The 7,216-nt window shown below is 31.7% G+C and overlaps 1 long non-coding RNA gene across 1 annotated transcript in view; it reads right to left on the bottom strand.

The window, feature by feature from the left end:
* Nucleotides 1-7,216, bottom strand: part of LOC136796872 (uncharacterized) — a 241,475-nt gene that overhangs the window by 145,885 nt on the left and 88,374 nt on the right. The gene's annotated exons all lie outside the window — the stretch shown is intronic.

The raw sequence follows: 7,216 nt of genomic DNA, 5'->3' as shown, positions 1-7,216 counted from the left end.
AGTTTTTGACTGAAATTATTTACTGTTCAATTTTATTGATAGTAAAATTTTGTATGCAATTTAGTAGAACAAAGAAATAATAGTTGACCAGGATTAAATAACTTTAAAAACAATTATTGGTTGTTTATGCATAATTTTCACATATAAGGATTTAAATATTTTTATAATAGTGAAACGAGTTATTCAGCAAAGGGTTCGAATAAATAAAAACAATATATTTTCATATTTTTATAATAACCATAATTTTTTTTCAAAAGCAATGTTATTAGATACAGATGGATACTTATTAAGAACAATTGAAAATATATAACTGTGTATTATATAATGTAAATTATAATCAAAGCCGAAAGACAAGAGTAAATAAAGTTTATGCATACATACTTATTAAAATCAATTTTAGTTTTAAAGACAATTAAGCAAAGGACCGAGAATTTTCTATTCCGGGCAATTTTAATACAAATTTAAATATTCTATTTATTTTTTTGTTTAATGAATTATGGTTTCATAAAATAGAGGACGTCTATCGATTTGCTATTTAGCCGTGTCCTTAGTTTATTCACAACATTCCCCGAAATAGAAAATACCCTCTCACTTGCAACCGAACTAGGATTAATCGTTTTTAATGCTTGATATAATAATTCTAAATTTTTTGTCCTTTTATTTGTGGTTTACGTTTAGTAGTACCCGAGATACAGCTTTTTAAAAAGCGACATGTTAAATATAAATGAAAAATTTGTTTATCTTTATTCTGTAGTATAGTACAAAATTGATATTTAAAATATAGTCCATAGTGATTCATTGTTGGCAATCATCTTTTAGTTAGTTGTTTTATTCCATGCGAGAAGTATTACTATTCATGGGACAGCAGTTAAAAACATTTCTGATTTTTCATAGGTACTAAAATCGAAATTAATTCATCCAATATACAAAACACACAATTTCTTAAAATCATATCAGACTGATTCCAAGAACCAAACCGCCTGCAACAGTGCTTTCATCAATCTGGTAAATTTGGCTACATTTGTCATTTTCAATTTTTTTTTAAATGTTATTCATACATTGAAAACCAATATTTTCTACTAAAAAACCGGTTTTCGAATTTCATAATTTTCTGGAAAAAAAAAAACGGTTTTTAAAACCGACAAACCCTAATACAAATGAACAAAAAGTATCAATAAAAATAATTGTAATATAAAATAGACAATGATAAGAATAAAAAAAAAAAAAGTAAACTATTAGGTCAAAAACGCATTTTGTTTATTTTTAAGGGTTGGTATCTCGTTCTGGCCAAATCGGCAACATTTGAGACATTGAGGTCCTGATGGATGACTAGATTCGTGACAAAGTAAGGAGCATTAAGGATTTTACGAAGGGTTTCGAACTGTAAGGATTAGATTTGGGTAGAATTTGATGGTTTAATAGAGCCCCAAAGCTCCACTCCGTATGTCCAGATAGGCCTTATAATAGTCATTTAGATCAGTCTTTTGTAGTGGAATGGCAATTTAGACCGTTTGTCTAGTAAATGTTGTAATAGTCGGAATCCACGAGCAGTCTCCTGTCATATCAGTCTTGTATGATCATATAACTATAAACATTAAAAACACAGTAAACTATAAAACAGACACAAACCATTTAAATGCGCATTATACGGCTGGCCTTATAATTATAAAAAATCAGGAAAAATATTCAGAAATAAAATAGTACCACTTGTGAAGAAAATTACATAACTAAGGTAGTTGTAAAACATTTTTTAAACTATATGTATATAAATGACATTCATATTAGAAATTGATAAAATTGACAAATATGAAGTAAATATAGATTACAAGATTTTTAATTGTATACATTTAACGTATAGATAAAAATTATTGATAAAATTAAATTATTTGTAAAAATTTTAGGATACATCATAAATGAATATGGAATAAAGTACCGAAACGTTGTACAGGTACAAAATATAGAATAATAATATATTCTAATTGGAAGTTTTCTTCACCTCAGCATTTAAAAAAATTAATATAAACATCAATATCAAAATATCAATATCAACTTCCTAAAAAAGAATATCTAGAAAAGTTTTATTTTTAAAAGAATCAAACTTAAAGATACATTAGAGAAAGATTTTTTAAATCTGAATTTTAGTAAGATGATTGGAGTGAGGTCTCTACACTAAAGGGTCTCTCTCTACACCGTCTATACAGCTGACATTCCAACCAATCCTAACACTATCCTCACCACATATGCCGATGTTAATAACAACCCATTAATTAACCAAACTCTCCAATCCCATATCACAGCTCTCGAAGAATGGTGTCTTAATTGGAGGATTAAGATAAATTCCAACAAATCCCATCAAATCACTTTTGGCCTTCGTCGTAAACCTACCGACTGCCTTACAGTTTCATTTAACAATGTTGCTTTTACCCCTGTCGAATAGATCCGCTACCTTGGTTTGCATTTGGACAAACGATTAGCCTGGAATCCTCACACCAGACTGAAAAGACAGGAATCTGCACGTCGATTTCGACTATTACAGCACTTACTAGACAAACGGTCTAAACTTCCAACACATTACAAAAGACTGATCTACATGACTGTAATAAGGCCAATCTGGACATATGGAGTCGAGCTTTGGGGCTCCACTAAACCTTCGAATTCCTCTCGTATCCAATCCTTACAATCCAAAATCCTTCGTATAATCCTCAATGCTCCTTACTTTTTCACAAATAAAATCTACATAAAGAGCTAAATGTTCTTTATGTAACCGATCTAGCCCGAACCAGATATCACTCCTTCCATTATATACTCCCTTATCCCTCAAACCCCTAGTTTCTAACCATGCATCCTCTTCCATTCCTGACAATCATTCGAGGCGCCTGAAGAGAAGATGGCCACGAGACTTGCTAATGCGAAATGTCAATAGAGTGCCACCAATGGGTAGTTTCTCTACACGTCTGTAACACTAAATTTTAACCGAGAACAAATTTACTGAATGTATTGTATAATATGCAGTTGTAAATTTCAATAAAGATATAACAGTTAATTTTGTACATTGTGGGTTTAACGAGGTTTTGAGAATGTTTTTCCGCAATAATTTTGATTGATAATTATTAATTTAAAGATACAACATTAGTAGAGAACAACTTTAATTTTATAAAGAATCGATTAAAACTGACCTACGATAATGTTGGAATAGCCAGACACCCACACCCCGACCGGGCAGCCAACGCCACCAGAAGAAGCCCAGAACGTGGGTAACAAAAAGGTCAGAGTACCCCAGACCATGCATATCAAGTGGTCATTACTATGCTCTCACCATAATGCTCGTCAGGTTGGCCCGCCATCTGTGAGCGATATAAAACACCAACCAGCCGGTACTCAATCATCGCTTTATTACTGGCAGTAACCAATGTTCAGTGGCTCTCTCTGAGGAGGGTTACATTTATGAATATATCAATAGTTACAGAATTCAAATATAATAAAATAAATAATCTTAAGTAATTTGTTTTTATCCTACTAGGGCATATCCTCATTTGGGACTGGTATACCCTAACCTCCTTCACAGGAAAAGTGAAGCCAAAAAAGGGTAGGGTAGACCACGCCCACATTTATTCCATTTAATTATCTTTTTTTTCAAAGCCCCTATTTAAAATAAAGTTTTCTTTAATTTCTAATCTTAACATTTTCTTGGGATTGGTAAATTTTTTAAAAATAAATAATTTAAATTCTATTCATTTTAGTCTCAAAACCTTTTATTTTTCTTATAAGTCCGACGTTTCGGGCAATCCGGCCATCTTCATGGACAATCTACTTAATACAATTTTGAAATTATATAATTTAAAAACTCTAAACTCCATGCAGGCTATTCTGCCCAGGTCAAAACATCAATTTCTAATTAGTCAATATTCACTTACAACAAAATAAAAATCATTTATCACTATTGTTAAAAACTTGATCACAACAATTAGTTTTTAATGAATAGTGTCTGTGATAAATGATTTTGATTTTGTTTTAAGTGAATATTGACGAATTAGAAATTGATGTTTTGACCTGAGCAGAATAGCCTGCATAGAGTTTAGAGTTTTTAAATTATATAATTTCAAAATTGTATTAAGTAGATTGTCCCTGAAGATGGACAACCGTCCAAACGTCGGACGTATAAGAAAAATAAAAGGTTTTGAGACTAAAATGGATAGAATTTAAATTATTTATTTGAGTTTTGTTTTTATCTGAAACGTTGTTACATTTTAAAACATGAATGCAGTGAATGAGTATTGACTTTATTTTAGTTAATTTGTCTGATATTTAACGGTGTTGGGGCATACCACTAGTAGAAGTTAATAGTACAAGAGCCGGGAAGAAAAAAAGGTAGTTATCTCACCCCAATTTTTGATTACTTTAATGAAAACTATGTATAATTAATAGTAAAAATTCATGAGTCTACCAAGTATAGGTAGGGGGAATAAAAAATGGTGACAGTTTCAAAACCTTAAAAAAAACACTAATTTTTCATTAGGAGCTCTATATCTAAAAACTGTTTTTTGTTTTTTGTTATAGATGGTTACAAAACTTTAGATTTGTATCTAATTATCTGAATAATTGTTCATATCATCGCAAATTTGAACAGAACATAAAATATGGTAAATGATATTTCTAGTAATTTTATTCATCAACAATGAAAAAACATTAAGCCTTTTTCGAAAAACTACATTAAAAACATTAATCATTCATGCGAAACTCGACAACTGTTGCTCCTCCTGATATTCCTCTGCCACGCCCATGGTGTCCATTAGGTCCTCTTTTTTAGTTTCATTTTCTAGTAGCTCACACCTTTTTTTTATTTATTTAATGTGATTTACATCTGTACAAGTAATCAATATTATAAGTAAAGATGTTGTATGTTTCATTTACTCTTGAAAATCTTGGGAAGGAACCACCCATTGGTGGTACTTCAAGCATTAATTTAAATTAGAAGGTCCCGTAGCCATCTTCTTTTCAGACGCCTTGGAGGGTTATCAGGGATTGTTAAGGATGAAAAATTAAGAATTAATGGGTTAGTATGGGTAAGGAGTTTTGAATGAAAGAGCAGATATGCCTTTTGGGCCAAATCTGCAACGAATGGGATGTTCAGGTCATTGTGGATGAGTTTACTTGTAACGTAATAAGGAGCATCAAGGATTTTACGTCCTTATGTCCAAATTGGTCTGATTATCGTAGTGTATACTAATTTTTTCTAGTGAATGGGAAGTTTAGAGCGTTTGTCAAGTGAGTGTTTTAGCAATCGGAATCTACGAGTAGTTTCTTGTCGTTTCAGTCTTGTGTGTGGATTCCAAGTAAGTCTCTTGTCAAGATGGAGCGCTCACAACTTAATTTTATTTTTAGATATTTAACAGTTATTCTCTGTTACAGTTAAAGCCCAAAGTAAGATTTATTTTTAATATTTATTGGAGAACATGATCGAGGGGTGCGGTCAGCAAAGGAACAACATAAATAAACAAATAAATATTTTTTTGTTTATTTATGTTGATCCTTTGCTGACCGCACCCCCCGACCATCTTCTCCAATCGGTAATCTACGGTCAACTATATACACCTCATTATTTTTAATATATTTATTTTTAATACTTTTCCAGTTGACTTTTCAACCATGTATTTTTTTTATTACATTTTTAATTAAATCAGCTATCCACGGTTATTTGTTAAAGATACATCATTGAGGCAGTTTTGCTATGTATAATATTGTTCTAGGTTTATGGAGACCTCATTCCAAGGACAGTACTGAAGAAGAAACCATTAAACATCCGGACAAGCTAAAAATGTAGATTATTTTACAGTAGAAGTTGTTTCATGGTGATAATTAAAGTTCTTTAACGATACATTATAAACATCTCTAATCCGACAACATCATATTTCAAAACAGAATAAAAGTGAATTATGTATATTTTCAAAGTACCAAATAACATGTCACTGCCATAAGACATTAGGAAATAAAGTAGGCCCAAAACAAGGACGCAATTTATAATCCTTGGCTAAGACTAAATCATGCATATTCAGGACCCTGTCGCAAACACATAATTCCGACGAGATGCAAATGGAGTCAGTCACTCCATGTATTCGTCCAATTCCACTGTCACTGGAACCTTTTTCCAGTAAATTTCCTACTAATTTTCGAAAAATTATCTTTCCCAAAATTTTTGAAATCTATACTTCAATAAAAATTTCGATATACAAATGTTTAAAAACTAAATTTGAGCTAGTTATACCAGAGCAAATTACAAAAATCATTTTTTTTTTATTTAAATTTTAGTAAAAAAGTAATTTATTCATTAGTTAATTCAAGTTCAGATAGACTGTTTTTAGTTCACCAAAAATATGTTAATTTCCCAATGTTTCGGGTTAACAGGTCATCTTCAGGTGCAAAATCTCGATGTTGTGTGGTGATACTATAATCAAATTATAAATAATAATTATTACTTATTATTGTATTATTGAAACACCACATAACATTACAATTTTGTACCCCCTGATACTGGTTTTGAAAATTTTCTTTTTAGTTTTGGATCTTCTCTGAACGTGTAGCCCATTTGTCAATCTTCAGCTGTCTGTCAGTTCAGTTTTTGAGCCGTATTTCCTTCTGATGTGTATTCCTTTATCATTATATTTATTCTGAGCCACTTTCTTCATGAATTTTCAAATAATTTGTGAAATCTGTGATTATGAAGTTGTATTTTTCAATGGTTAAACTAAATAATCAGCATTGATGGCAAAGCGCAGTGTAGGAAAATGGAAAAGTTCACCTCCACATACCGGTTTCGAACCTGCAACAAAGCATCAGATTCGAAAACGGATGACAAAATGAACGTCATAGAGTAAACATGCTTTTGTTAGCTGTTTAAGTAAGGCCCCCCCTCACTTCTGAAAGGAAATTCATGATGCCATCTAGTGGCAAGGAGATGCAGTAACAAGCTTGGGCAGCCATCTTGGCCCCCCAAAAACAGAGTGAGTGAGTACCAGTGAGAAGGCCATCGTGACCTGTGCCAGTAAAGAAGAGTTCAGAACTCTTCAATAAGGTCTCTTCTCATAATGATGTAATTATCTCATAATTATGTAATTATAAATGTAAGTAAATCCTTCGACTCAGGTGAAGGAGGCGGCGGCGGCAGGAGTATGAGAAGAGAGAACCCTACTTCCAGAATCACATTCACATCACAACCAAC

The sequence above is a fragment of the Halyomorpha halys genome, unplaced genomic scaffold, assembly GCF_000696795.3.
Source record: "Halyomorpha halys isolate HHAL.00 unplaced genomic scaffold, Hhal_1.1 Scaffold183.1, whole genome shotgun sequence".
Taxonomy (NCBI): domain Eukaryota; kingdom Metazoa; phylum Arthropoda; class Insecta; order Hemiptera; family Pentatomidae; genus Halyomorpha; species Halyomorpha halys.
This window is presented reverse-complemented; position numbering and strand designations above follow the sequence as displayed.